Source organism: Anas platyrhynchos, chromosome Z (genome assembly GCF_047663525.1).
Source record: "Anas platyrhynchos isolate ZD024472 breed Pekin duck chromosome Z, IASCAAS_PekinDuck_T2T, whole genome shotgun sequence".
Taxonomy (NCBI): domain Eukaryota; kingdom Metazoa; phylum Chordata; class Aves; order Anseriformes; family Anatidae; genus Anas; species Anas platyrhynchos.
This window is the reverse complement of record NC_092621.1, coordinates 58,495,741-58,511,348: the sequence shown is the minus strand read 5'-3', so window position 1 is coordinate 58,511,348 and position 15,608 is coordinate 58,495,741. Positions and strand designations below refer to the sequence as shown.

At 35.7% G+C, this 15,608-nt stretch overlaps 1 long non-coding RNA gene across 1 annotated transcript; it reads left to right on the top strand.

Annotated features, from left to right (window-relative positions):
* Positions 1-236: 236 nt before the first annotated feature.
* LOC110353537 (uncharacterized) lies at positions 237-8,056 on the top strand. Its single transcript, XR_002404163.4, has 3 exons — positions 237-431; positions 6,114-6,203; positions 7,551-8,056. It is a non-coding gene; the product is annotated as an uncharacterized lncRNA (long non-coding RNA).
* The last annotated feature ends 7,552 nt before the right edge of the window (positions 8,057-15,608 follow it).

Below are 15,608 nucleotides of genomic sequence, written 5' to 3'. Positions count from 1 at the left end.
GAACAAAATATGAAATGAGAGTATAAGAAGTAGTGCCAAATATAAAGAAAAGTAGGTAGCTGAGTTGGAAAAAATAAATAAAAATAATAAATACCAAGGAGGAGGAGGAGGAGGAGGAGGAGGAGGAGGAGGAGGAGGAGGAGGAGGAGGAGGAGGAGGAGGAGGAGGAGGAGGAGGAGGAGGAGGAGGAGGAGGAGGAGGAGGAAGGAATGCCAAGAATTACTGGTGTTATTATTTCACTAGGAGGTAAAGTGACAATCAGGAAGGTGAGAGCTTGCCCTCAAAGTTATATATCTGCTTATGTACTGAATTTGGGAAACAGAAGACAAAGTTCATCTTTTATCATTGGAAGAGAAGGACATGGATGAGTCCTTGAGAAGATGTGAACAGCAATAATTATACTGCATTGGTCTTCACTCCAGGCATATGAGGTAAATAGTTTTACATAGATGAATGATTTTTCACTAACTCTAGAAAATAGTGGAAGAGTGGGAAAAGAGATAATAATGCCACCCATATCCAGTCAGATACAGGTTTTGTGGACATTCAGTAGCTAGCCTTATTTCACACAGAATCACACAGAATTGTCTAGGTTGGAAGAGACCTCAAAATTATTGAGTCCAACCTCTGACCTAACACTAACAAGTCCTCCACTAAATCATATTGTTAAGTTCAACATCTAAACGTCTTTTACAGACCTCCAGAGATGGTGACTCCACCACTTCCCTGGGCAGCCCATTCCAATGTCTCACAACCCTCTCAGTAAAGAAGTTCTTCCTAATATCCAACCTAAAACAACATTAGGCCATTTCTTCTGGCCTAAGATGGTATCTAGAGATTTAATATGATGACATATTTTGTAGTTGAATGTGACTATGGGTTCTGTTGTCTGGTCTGATTCCTTGGTAGTTCACCAGAATGTTACTTTCTTAGAATTTAGTCGCCTATGCTTATAGATAAAAGACCCACCTCTTCCAAGGATATCTGATTTACCTAACTAGGATAAATGAGTTAAAAGGAGATTTAAATTGTCCTCTCTACTCCCCTCAGCCTGCAGGTACAATTAATTTAATTCACAATTCTTATTTTAAAAGAATAGTTTAGATTTGAAAATATTTAATTTTACATTTCTTTAGTTCTGGCAACTGAAATATGCAAATATAGTTTATTTTGATGTTGATCATTTGTTTTTATTAAAATAGTCTGATACAGTAGAAAAATGAAATTGCAGGTACAAAGAATAACACCACATCTGAAAAAAAGAAAATTCATTCAAAATTTTGTAGTGAGCTTCTTCTGTGTAGAATTGATTGAAGTATGCCTGAAGGAAGTAACATACAAATACATTCTTATTTAATATAAATTAGTTTGGAATATATTTGCCAACAGCTTATCATAAGCAGCTGATAATTTAAATTTATTTTATTTTTATTGGACCCATAGTGTTCGCTTAGTAACCCAGTTAGATCAACATTGCTCTAACATTCCTATTATATTGAAAGATGCAGAATGAAATTTAACAATTTTCTTGAAAGATATATCCATTATTCATAGCTGCTAGCTGAATTTTCATTGAATAAATGATTGCAAATTTGTAGGTAGTCTTTGAGTTACTCACTTAATATATTATTCATGTGGGTTAGGTTTCCATTTCTTCATTGGATGACACTATTACTTAGAACAACGGACAGCTAGTATGTCATAACAATATGCTTTCTTAAAGTGTCTGACAGTATTACACTGACATGTCAACATTCATAAATATTGTATGTTCATAATCAAAATATGGGAAATACAATATCCTGACAAGAACAGTAGGGAATTAAATAGGTTTTATTCACTAGTAACAAACTTGTTATCATTATTTTTATTACTGAAGTTTAACCGTTTGACTAACTGATGAAAAAGGCTACCCATTTAAAATGAATACATGGAGGGCAGGAAGAAGGTCCCACAAACAGAGCATAAAATAAATTTGTGGAGCTCAATGCCACTGGACATTACTGAAAGTAGTAAAATTCAAAAAAGATTTGATAATTATGAATAAAATTAGCATCTGTAGTTACACCAAGCTAACTAGAATAAAAATAATATGATGATTACTATGGCAATCAATCCATATGCTCCAGTGTATAAAATAATAATTTTCTGTTGTCAGAAGAAAACTTATCCCTTTACGCAGAAGCATCAAACAACAGGTGATGTAACAGGTGATAACCTTCTTCAGAAGAATGTTAGTTTAACCTCTAGCAGAGACAAGAAACTGAGCAAACAAGGCTGTTCCTTATTTTCCATATAACAATACCTAACATCACCAACAAATACCCAAAATAAAACTAAATGGTACAAACAGACAACTCTTATTTCACTAAGACCTGAATCTCAAAAATTCAAGTCTGCTAATTTCCCCAGATTTTAAGCTTTTGGTAAGATAAAGAGAAAATAACTAACTAACTAAATAAATAAATAAATAAATAAATAGATGAATCACTTTAGACTCCCAAATTTGTTACCTTTTTACTTTCTTATATATTTTATTTAAATTTGGTAGCAGACTAATGGTATTTTTTATGATTCTATGAAGAGGGTTGATTTAGATTACATATTAGGAAGAATTTCTTTACTATGAGAGTGGTAAGGCACTGGAACAGGTTGCCCAGAGAAGCTGTGGATGCCCCCTCCCTGGAAGCGTTCAAGGCCAGGTTGTTCTTGGGCAACATGGTATAGTAGAAGGTGTACTTTCCCATAGCAGGGGTGTTGGAACAAGATCGTCTTTAAGGTCCTTTCCAACACAAACCATCCTATGATTCTATTGTTTTATTATCTAACATAAAACTCTAAATCAAAATTTCACACATCAGAATACAGATCTTAAGTCAAAACTAAAGCTTTCCCCACACCAGCCAGACAGCAGATGTCTCACCCCTACTGTACATTTCCAGAAGGCAAGTATGCAACATAGCCATTGCACTTTGTGCATTCAACTTTTCTTTGACAACCACACATGCATAGTTATTTTTTAATTATGAGATCTCTCTTTCCCTTATGCAGCTTCACTCTATAGGTGGATGTAGACACACGTATAAAAACACACAAGGAAAAAAGGAAGAGAAAGAATAGGTCTCATACTCCACATCAGAATTTTTCTGTGTGTGTTTTTTGTTGTTGCATGGTTTGGCATGATTTGGTTTGTTTTGGCTTGATTTGGTTTGGTTATGAAGTACTAAACAGAATACAGGGCAGCTCTACAGTAATACTGACCACCCAGAGGAACTTCAAGATCATGATAGAATTCAGCTTTGATTTATGACATCACAATACCAACCAAGCTTATAGTAATTTGCTACTTACTAAGAAATGTAATTGTTTTAGAATATTTTGGAGAGTTCAACAAACTTAATTTATTTTACTGGGAATATTCAATAGCAAATATTAACAACAGGTCTTGAGTCTTTCTGACTGTAGTCTTATATACACACATTTTCAGATAAAAGGAATAATATTTGGTGTTTATAAAGGTGAATCTTGCTGAGAAAATTATTCCCACAAATCTCCTAGTAATCATGCTTTTCATTTACAAGTGGCAGAATTTCTACCGTTCCAGTTCAGTCAGGTCAAATCCTGGCCTGTTCTATAGACTCTTTTTGCAATTCCACCTTGGGCAAAGGATCAAGAAAATCATCTTACTCTGCAAATATGAGGAAAAAAAAGCAACATGCTTTCCTCTTTTCCACCATTTTCCACATAAATCGTAAAGATTAGACATGTCATCTTATTGAAATATCAGTGTAAAGGAAGCTTGTACTGCAAGCTCCTTGAGTTGTGATTGTTTCAAAAGTAAGACACAGTAAAACTCTTACTATTTGGGACAATAAAAATATAATATATGTATTAAAATATATAAGTGTATATATTTTAAATGCATGTGTGTGTGTGTATATATATATATATATATATATATATATATATATACACACATACCCAAAAATATATACTTGTGTATAAGTATACATTTATATGTATATACTTTATATATACATATAAAAATTCAGATTCCCAAAGTGACAGTCTGGAAGATCAATCTCATTCTCTAAGTTTTACTCAGAGGATAAGGAATACAAATCCTTGTATGCATCTCTAGATGCAATTATCCACAACTGTTCTCAGCTGCAGGAGAATTCTGAGAGGTACACTCATCAGAAGAACAGATTTTGACAAGGTGCTTTGATACACAATGCTTTTGGTTAGTGATGACCTGAATGAAACAGTTTTCAGATTCCTCTGTAGTCTGATTTGTTAAACCTTGCTTGTTCCCCACGTGTTCTGTTTGACTTTACAGATGTTTGATCTGCCTTTTTTCTCTTTGTTTTTAGTTTTCCATATGGTTTCTTCAAACTCCTTTTTGATTCGTCATACTGAATACCTACCCACCACCCCCATATTCACTAGATTTTCAGAATAATTCAAGAAAGGATGATTTCAAATGCACAGTTCCACTCTAAAGACACCAAGAGGTAAATTTTCAGTACAATGCACAGAGATTTAGATGCACAGCACTTGTTAACAATAATGGGACTCATGCAGCTAAATTCCTTCACACCAAGCTGAAAATATAACCACAGTTCTTTCTCTGAATGAAAATTTCATCATAAGGATGTTTAGTCCTGGAACTCATTGGCCACACATAATTACTATCATAGTATCAGTGTTGCAAACTTGCAGCTGGTACCTAGACAACATAAGTCAATGGCACTCAAAATGTTCTGGTCTTCCAAGTTTAAAATAAGTTTAGGAAAGATAGTGTAATGTTTTATTAAGACATTTTAGAGTACTACATGATTTCATACATATCCAACTCCCAAGGAAAAAGAGAGTGGTACAAAATCTTATGCAGCTTAGGTCAATTTTCTTTATTTAGATCCTCACCTAGAAAAGTGATCTACTTGGTCAAATACCAGGACTATGCTTTATGTGAAATCAGCATGAATGCACAGATTGATATCTGTTTTGCCTGTACTTAATGATACTGCAGTGGAATAAATTGGTGTCTAAAATTTAAACAATGAGGACTGGAAGGAAAGTACCCTCCTTGTGCAGTTATTTCCTGCGTGTTAGATAGCAGTTAAGGTCAGGTTAAATGACATTTTTCAACACTTTTGAATTTGACTGCAGTTTATTAAAAAATGGAATAGAATTCTAGAATGGTTTTGATGGGAAGGGATTATCTGTTCTAATCACACTGCCATGGGCAAGGGCATCTTTCACTAGGTCAGGTTGCTCAAAGCCCCATCCAAATGGACTTTGAACACTTCCAGTGATGGGACATCAACAACTTTGCTGGGCAACCTGTTCTAAACCCCATCATGAAAAATTTCTTCCTTGTTTTCATTCTAAATCTACCCTCTTTCAGTTTAAAAACATTTCCCTTTGTCCTGCCAATACACAACTTGGTAAAAAACGTATTTGTCCATCTTTCTTATAAGCCCCCTTTATAGGTTGAAAGGCCACAATAAGGTCTCCAAGAACCCTTTTCTTTTGCAGGTTCACAACCCCACCTTTCTCTGAGTGTCTCCATTCGTTCTCAGAAAGAGCAGTCAGGTATTGGAACGGGTTGCCCAGGAAGGTGGAGGAGTGACTGTCTCTGGGCTTGTTTAAGGAAAGTTTGGACATGTTGCTTAGGGACATTGTTTAGTGGGTAATATTGGTGGTAGAGGGATGGTTGGGTCAGATGATCTTGAAGGTCTTTTCAAACCTTCAACATTCTATGATTCTATGATTAAATGAGGAACTGTATCAGAGGCCTTACCAAAGTCCAAGTAGATTACATCAATTCCTTGTCCACTGATTCAATCACTCCATTGCAGAAAGCTACTAGATTAGCGAGGCACAATTTGAAATTGGAAACCTGGCCTCAAAGGAAAAATTCAAAAGAGATGACAAACCTAAAAAGGAACTGCTTGCAGTATGTTACAAGTAATGAAAAAGTAAAGAAAAGGACATGGACAGGTTTTCCATAAGAAAGGAAAGAAAAATCTTCAAAATACAGACCATATAAATAGTTTGCTTTCACAGAATTATCAACTTCTGTATTTATTGTGTGTTTTTTTTGGTAGCCTGTTGATGAACTCTTCAGTACAGTGTCTTCAGAGCAGCAATATCTGTGAAGTGACAGGAAAAACAAGCATAAAGGATAGAAACTGGAGGTGGGTTTTTTTGTTTGTTTGGTTGGTTGGTTGGTTTTGGTTTTGGTTTTGTTTTTTTGGGGGTGGGTGTGTGTTTTTTGTTGTTGTTTTTTTTGTGTGTGTGTTTGTTTGTTTTAATTTAATGCAGTTTGATATTCCTAAACAGAAGGTTTTAAAACTCCAGTTTGCTATTAAATTTTCTGTGCACATCTTCTTACCAGTCTTACCAGTCATGGTCATTCTGTTTTCAAGGAAAACACTTTGTGAAGGACCCTTAAAGGGGTACATGCCACATCCCCTGCATCTGTAACTGTTTTTGACAATATGTCATCCCCTGCCCTTACAGTTCCAAATGGGATGTAATCACCACTAGTAAAATTGACAACAGATCTTCATTCAAAATACAGTAATCTCTTCCTATATCACCACAACACTATATCATCAGTTGATATAATCTTGTATACTGAGTGTCAAAAATATGAAGTGTAATAAAGAGAAGAAAATTGAAAGCTTGCAAATATTTTTATTGTCTTCACCTTTTTTTTTTATTTTAAAACAGTTATTTGCACAGAATTCAATCATTATTCACAAGGATTTTTAAAAATTCTTTCAATATACTCTGCTTGTATTGTGCATGTCTATTTTCTAGTTGAAAATGCATTTAAAAAGTATTTACCTGATGACATTAGTGCTTAACATTTACTTTTTATTTTTGATAAAATAAGCTATGATATCAAACATTTCCTATTTGCTCTCATCTATGAATATTACCAAAGAAGAGATTCAGCTGCCCCAAACCCCAGTCTCTTCTTAAACTGATGCAGAAAACCATGAGGCAAACCCATTAGGTTACTTCCTTGGAGACTGCCATGCTGAGCACAGTGAACTTTCAGACTCTATGCAGAAATGCTTTATTCAGTTGCAGAAGGAGTCATTGTGAGACACTGTGTTCCAGCACCTTCACTATTCCCAGAGTTTCTAAACTTTGTTGCTGGTAAAGGCTGAGTAGTGTAGGTAGAGGATGAAGATTTGTCCCAGATTAAGCTGAAGGTTAGACAATTAACAAAGTGAGGCCCTCAAGCCCTTCACTTCTGCAAGGGGAAAACAGAATCTCAAGAAAAGAGCAGAACGTTCTGCACAAGAAGTGCTGGTCTCCAAGAATCATGTTGGTAATGATCTGGATAAGAAAAGGAACCAGCAATTTGCAGGTGGAGGGCAAATGCAACTTGAATAGCTTGGAGGCTCCTGTCCCAGAACTTCCTGTTTATCATTCAGCATCCCAGTAGAGGAGTCTGGTTAGGTGCTGTTCATGCTGCCTCTGGAATCACACCAAGACCTGTGTTTTAAAATGTCTGTCTTTGCTTTCAGCATGAAGAAGATGAGACATTGGCACAATGGAATACCAAAATAAAGAAGAAAATTTCTATTAATAGATACCAAAACAGGAGAGGAAGGGATTATATACTTGCCATTTAGGTGGTACTCTTTGTCTAGTTGTCCAAAAGGTCTGAAGACACAGCAATACTTGCAAAATAAGTTTTCATCAACAGATGTTATAATTGTGTATTTTACGGAACGTTGTTATGCATTTTCTACTTCAAATCAAATGGACCCCATATCTCTCATTATGAGAATTTATCTCAGTATGTAGGAAAGATATGTAAACAATGAAACCTTAGATAAGTTACTGCCCATGACAATTTCTTCTAGTGTTTTAAAATTCTATCAAGTGACCCCTTCAGTGCTTGCCATCCTATACTACTGCCAGAAGAATGAATTTTGCTGCAAGAGAATTAATGTCATTGCTAGCACTAAGATATTTTGTATGACAGAATGGCTAAAAGTTCAGAATTGAACATGATACACAAACAAAATTTAGTTGATATCTGCCTTACTACTCACTCTAAATTACTAAGATAATTAGAAGAAAAGTAGAGGGGGGGGAGAAGGAGGAGGCAGAGTGAGCTTACACGGGCTTCAAGTCATTATCCCATGAGCAGGTACACAAGTTAAGTTTCTGAGTCACTATTATTTCTTGTTTACTTTTTCTTCCTTCATTCTTTGTCACAGAGAGGGGAAAGTATAGACCTCAGTGTGATTTGGTCCATTCTGAAAAAAACAATAAATTTTCAGAGATCAGAATGAAGAAATCCTAGATCTCCCTCAGATCTCCCTCTGATCCTGGATCTCCCTGATTCTTCAGATCAACCATAAAATGTAGTATGAGGAAAAGAAGGTAGGATGCATAAGAAGGTAGGTGGGATAGGTGGTCACAGTAAAACAAAAAAACTGCAAGAAGTCTGGGTACAGAAAATGACTGCTGTCTAAAAAGAGCATGCAGGTACTAGGAAGAAGTGAATACTATATAAATGATGGCTGTAGGGAGTATGAGTAATTCAAATAAAAGGATAAAACTTTTATTTAAAAGTCTTATAAGAGAGAGAAAACATTCTGATTTCTGAAACACATAAGAGTTTTGCATCTTTTGCACCAAACACAACAGCCAGCTGAGTTCTTTTTGTCATCCAAGACAACTGAAAATGTAATAGAGGGTGCAATCCTGGACTGGAAGAATGCAAACCCAGAGGACCACACAGGTTTTTTTCTATTTGCATTTTTCTGTGAGCCTATAGAAACCTTTTGTAACAGGTTTGGCCTGAGATAGCCAAGTAAAATAAACCTTAATTAAGGTTAAATAGGCCTTTATCCTGAGTTTTATAAATCCACAAATGAAAGATATTTGCTAAAATAATGTAATACAAACTGTGTTCTGTTTAACTTGGCTATCAGGATGATTAATCTTTGATGTTAAACAGCTCTCTCCTGCTCATCATTATTATTTTATGAGGATATCATATTAATTGGTGTTAGTGTATTTGAAGAATCATGAAAATAGACCAAATATATATATAGATATGTATATATATATACACATATATACATACATATACATGTATGCATATGTGTGTATATATATATAGATATGTATATATATATACACATATATACATACATATACATGTATGCATATGTGTGTGTATATATATATATGTATATATGTGTGTGTGTATATATATATATATATATATATATATATATATACATGTATTTATTTATTTATTTATTATTTTTTAAGGAAACTACAGATTTTACCAATAGGGAAGGAAATTTAATCCAGGATGATTTAATCCAGAAAGATTTCAGATTTCTGGGTCTGAAACATTTTTTGTTACGTCTTAGCAAGGCAGTTGTGCAAGTAAAACTAGATATTTAAAATAACATTTTCTTTTGTCCTCCAAAGGATAAAAAGGATTACCTATGCAGATTTTTATAGAACAGACATCTTGAGTGTCATTTTCACATTAATGCATTTTCAAATTTATAACAAAGAGGAAAGAATAAACAGTTAAGCCAGGCATTTAACAATACTCTTATACACCTGACGACAATTAAATTCTTTAATTAAAAAGCACAGGAGAATGTACAAAAGCATAACCTTTTCCACAATCACAGCATAGCAGGGAGAGAAAATTTTCTCATTATGTTTATGTACATCAGTTCTTAACAGTTAAGCACAGGTGATTAGGCTGGAATATGTGGTAATACTCTTATCCTATTTAAGTTCCCTCACTTATGTTGTTTAGGGAAAAATAAATTTATTGTATTATTATTACTTATAAGGAATCTAAAAAGAGAATGTTTCAGACAAAAAAAAAATGCAGCCTCCGCCACACAAAATTTGGTATTGAATACAACATGTCTTGGGAGGTGGTTAAATGGGGAGGAAGAGGATTGTGTAGATTAGACAGTGTATTGAATGAGAAAAGAGATCAAGCTGAGGGAACTAGGCTGTCTATGGACAGTGAAAGAAAAAAGAAGAATGAATGGGAAATGTAAGCATGATACACGAAAAGGGCAGCACAGATTCAAAATTAAATGAGAATATATGTGCAGATGGTTTATGAAAGTAAGGAAACCCCTACATATAGGAACTGTAAATGAAACAAGAGCTTGAGTGCAAACACACAAGGCAAAAGGAACTGAGGCAATCAACACTCTGCTCTTCTCATCAGAATGGTAGGAGACACACCATCTATCCATGTGTCTCTAAGAAAGTCTACCACTGGGAAGCATGTGAAGTTCTAGACTTCTGCTTAGCTGCCTGCTGAGCTAGCAGCAGTTTGAATTTTCTTTTGCAGTAAAATGAATTCTTAATATATCATCCAGGTAACAATTTCTACTGCTAGAGGAAGTCTAGCTTGGAAGCATAGCTTACTGCTTGGATAAGCAACTTAGATCCATTGACATAATACAATTAAGCAGAAGCTGTGAAAAGTGTAAGAGAAGCTAGTGATGAGCAGCATACCAGCTATATTTTTCACTTTGCAAATATCACTTTCTTTTATCAGCATGATTAAATGAGATCTTTCACTTAGGTAGCATGATATAAAGATTTTCTCAGTGTTGGTTTAGTATGGCCACATTGGTCACAGAAAGGAAAACTGTCAATGAGTTATTTGAGTTTTACAAAAAAAAAAAAAAAAAAAAAAAAAAAAAGAGCAATAAGCTTTTACAGAACATTTTGTTACTGCTTCATGCAAGGCAGAAAAAAAAAATCAACACAAATATTTTAGAAAGGCCTTATTTCTTCAGTGTATTCTGTGCTTTCACAATTGAAACCAACTGCCTGTAATTACCATGATTCAGAGATCTCAGAAGGGCAAAGATTATAACTCCTTTTAAAAACAGCAATAACTTTCTTATATATGAGGATATCTACTCCAAAATTTAACCACTCATGCTCTGTACCGAGCCATATGTTCTCCACTTAAAAGTTCCTAGTTCTGATTGCTGCCAAGAATAAATCCACGCTTTCAATTTCCACATGCTTAATTTTTTCTCTTAGACCATTTAGAACTGTAAATGAAAATCTATAACATCATAGTGTGTGGTATTATATGTGGAAAAGACCAAGTCTGTGTAATGTGCTTTGTATATTGATTTTAACAATCCAGATTTCTCTTTTACATTTCTGGGTTTTCTTATTATTTAATGAGTCAAGTGAAAAAAAATAAAACATTTCTTTGGGGGACCTTCTTAAGAGTCTCAATCACTTAAGAGGGGGCCTTCTTAAGAGTCTGAAACATTTCCTTACTTGAAATATATTTACTTTATTTATGGTTATAAATTATATCTATTTATTCAAATTAAGCACAGGCAGAAGTGGAAAAGTTGAATTTACCAGAATTTTGAAAGAGATAAAACACTCCTGCTCTGTTAAAAAATAGTTGGGAAAAAAAAATAAAAAAATTAATCTATTTATTGCTGATTATTTTCCCAATAATTTCTTATAAAAAGGAATGCAGAACATTATAATGATCTCTGATTATTTTATTTTTAAGAGGTTAATTTCTTGTTATACTACATAACTCAGAAGAGGGAGTTATTTCCAAAATATATCCAGAAGAGGGATTTATTTTCTATTGTGACAGCAATTTATTTATTTATTTATTTTCTATAAGTGACAGCAACATGCTTCCAAAAAGTTAATGTAAAAGAATTTATAATTTTCAGCATAAGGATTCATCAAGGAGCTGCTATCACAGTGATTCCTGACTTGGTATTTCCTGATACAAGAAAAATGAAAATGAAAGAAAATATCAAGGGGGGAAAGAGAGAGAAGAAAGGAGGTGAGAAAGAGAGAGAAAGGAAAGAGAAAAAGAGAGAGAAAGAAGGGGAAGGGGAAGGGGAAGGGGAAGGGGAAGGGGAAGGGGAAGGGGAAGGGGAAGGGGAAGGGGAAGGGGAAGGGGAAGGGGAAGGGGAAGGGGAAGGGGAAGGGGAAGGGGAAGGGGAAGGGGAAGGGGAAGGGGAAGGGGAAGGGGAAGGGGAAGGGGAAGGGGAAGGGGAAGGGGAAGGGGAAGGGGAAGGGGAAGAAAGAGAGGAGAGAAAGAAAGTCTGCTACATGTTAGTATTTGTCTAGGATCAACAACCTGAGGCTGATAAAATAATGTCATAAATTAATGCATAAATTCCTTCTCAGTCAAAGCATATATGTATGAAGCAGAAGTCTAGCAGAAGGGTTAGCTACCCTTCTAAATGACAGGTATGAAATATGCCTTCTATCAATATATGTGTGCAGAAACTATTTGTTATATCCTGTGATTATTTAAAAAATGTGAACATTTTTTTTTTCCCCAGTCTTCAAACTAGGAAAAAATATTTTCAGATTTTTCCAACTACTAATCTGAAAAAAACTATTTTGATTTGCCAACAAATATCAATTCATTTCATTGATTTCATTGCAACTGAAAGGAAAAAGTTCAACTTCTCTCCAATTCATTGTTCCATGCTGTGGTGTAATTGCCTGAAGTAACTAGGAAAATAAAACTAACATTCACATTTTTAAGGAAAAGGTACAGCATTGAAGAGGCTTTCAGGGCAGGGCATAGCTGCATTATCTGAGAGTTCCCTAGTCTCCCAACCTTAGATGCTATCGCGCTGGGGAAACTTGGTGTGCTAGCTCTAAGGAACAGTATGGAGCGTAGAGTGGAGTGGAGACAGGCTCTGTAATCAGGTGGGGCCTTGATTGTTCTTGTGCACAAAGCCGCACTTTTTGCCACCCTAAGCCAAAGACCTGTCATGTTTTGACAAATGCTGTACCCTAGTGTACTTTTTGCTCATTATAATATCATTATAATACCAAAACACACCTCCATCCCAAAAGCTACCCGCCTCCAAGGTGCGACCACCCCTCACTGAGCATGCGCCCTGATTTTCTCGGAGCCTATTACTTTAAACGGAGACGGGAAAACTTTACACCAATCATAACTAAGATATGCTTGACTAGAGCCACTCAAGCTCCACCTAAAAGATAGAAAATAATATAAATTGGCCCAAGAGAGACGGGGTGTTAGGGAGATACCACAGTCAGGGGAGATACCATCCTGAGGAAATACAACATCCTTAGGACCTCCTGACTCTTGGGATCAGTCGACGGGCTGAGCCTCTCTTCCCCCCCCATTGGGATGCCTTTGGGTGAGATCTGAATACTTGCTTATAAATCTCTATAGAGTCTTTAATCCTTTTAAAGCGTTTATTTCTAGGCTGCACATCTGTAACATCTGTAAGACCTATAACACCTGTAACACCTGTAACATCTGTTACACCTGTAACACCTGTGACACCTGTGTATTTCATGCATACTAGCTTGCTTTTGCAGACAGTCACTATCACCAGCAACCAAAAGAACTTGATTATCTGTTGCTGTAATAAATCATACTTGATTGCATTGTGATAGCTCTCATTAAGTGCAACTAGGGTGAGGGTGGTTATCACAGAATCACAGAATCACAGAATTTCTAGGTTGGAAGAGACCTCAAGATCATTGAGTCCAACCTCTAACCTAACACGAACAGTCCCCACTAAACCATATCCCTAAGCTCTACATCTAAACGTCTTTTAAAGACCTCCAGGGATGGTGACTCCACCACCTCCCTGGGAAGCCAGTTCCAGTGTCTAACAACCCTTTCAGTAAAGAAGTTCTTCCTAACATCTAACCTAAAACTCCCCTGGCACAACTTTAGCCCATTCCCCCTCGTTCTGTCACCAGGCACATGGGAGAACAGGCCAACCCCCACCTCACTACAGCCTCCTTTAAGGTATCTGTATAGAGCGACAAGGTCACCCCTGAGCCTCCTTTTCTCCAGGCTGAACAAGCCCAGCTCCCTCAGCCGCTCCTCATAGGACTTGTTCTCCAGGCCCCTCACCAGCTTCGTCACCCTTCTCTGGACTCTCTCAAGCACCTCGATGTCCTTCCGTGATAGTTCAGTGTTCTGAATTTAACCAGACCCCCAGACGGTTAATGCATTTTTGGTGAATGTCTGAATGGAGCCCCAGACTGTTAATACGTTTTTGGTGAATGTCTGACTGGTTCAGTACCCTGAATCCAACCGGGCCCGTAACAGTTAATCAGCTACACCCCTTAACGCGACACATGCACAGGCTAAAATCTAAGGAGAAGAAATAGAATGTTGATCAGTATTTCTGGGAAGATTCTGTGTATTTTTCAAATTAAAATAAATAATTAATTAAAATAAACTGCTTTGATGCTGTTCTGCTTTATTTTCAATGACAATTCAGCTTCATTAGAAAATTCCCCAACAACTCCAGTCAGAACACTGATGAATGTGGAAAGTTCATACTAATTCTTAGCAAGGACTGATTTATTCCTCAGAATTATTGGTTTGCCAAAGCTCATCTCCCCAACAATCTCTGGCCAACAACACAGACTACAACACTGTACACTTGGTTTAATGTCCCTACACTGCTTTATTTTAACTGTGGCTCTATGAAATCAATGCATTCACATCAAAATAGTTTTAAACAGAAAACCTGGTGTAGCATAACAATAAGTATGTTTTTTGTAGGTATCTAAGGATGACTGAAAATAAAGTCATTAAAACAGTTTCTTTATATCCTCTGCAGGGGCAGAAATAGTGTTTATGTTCTGTACTACTGCAAAAGTAGTTAAAATATCTGGACATATTTCACACTCAGTAGTAGGAAAGGATCAGACTGCTTTTAAAGTATATTAGGTTTTAGCCATCTGTAGCGCATTGTTCTGGGGCAAAAGGAAACGCAGAGAATAGCACCATTAAAATTGAGTTACTATGGCATGCATTAAGCAGAAGTGATCAATAAATACATTGATATACAATAATTACTCTAGTAATGGATTATCATCCTTTACTATTTAGATCATATATAGACAACATAAGGAAGTACAATATAACATGTCATGAAAATACTAGAGATTAATAATTGTGCATGTAAAGAGGGAGTTCACTTTCTTATTTCAGTTACACTGCCAGTGTGATACATGATGAACCTCATAAACCACTGTGAAGGTGCTCATCAGGAACATCAGTTGTAGCTCTTTTTCTAATATGTAGTCTTTCAGCATTTGAATCTCATCTGGTATCAAAGAAGGACTCCAGCTCTACACAGCTCCAAATTCAGTCTTCACATGCAAGTCATCTAATGACATGAGACATAGATTTCTTTAACTCTGTTATTTTTTAAGAGAAATTTCAGCTGGCTACTAACTTTTATGCAGTTTTACATGCATGTGTTATTTTGAGTGAATATAAAATAACTCACATGCAAAAACATTTAGATTATGGTCCTGAGGAATATAATTTGGCTCCTGTTTCTTTGCAAGTTATTCATCCAAATTTTCATTGATGTTTTACATAAAAAGCACTGCAGAAAGTGGATCTCAGTTATAAGATCTGAGTCTTACAAATTCTTATCTCTCAGACCAATTTTCCTCTTATAAATTGTTAAGCTTACTTCTCTAAAATCAGATAAAATGAAAATTGAGGCCTATGATGTCAACATATGATTGGTATCAAGACAGTGTGTTTG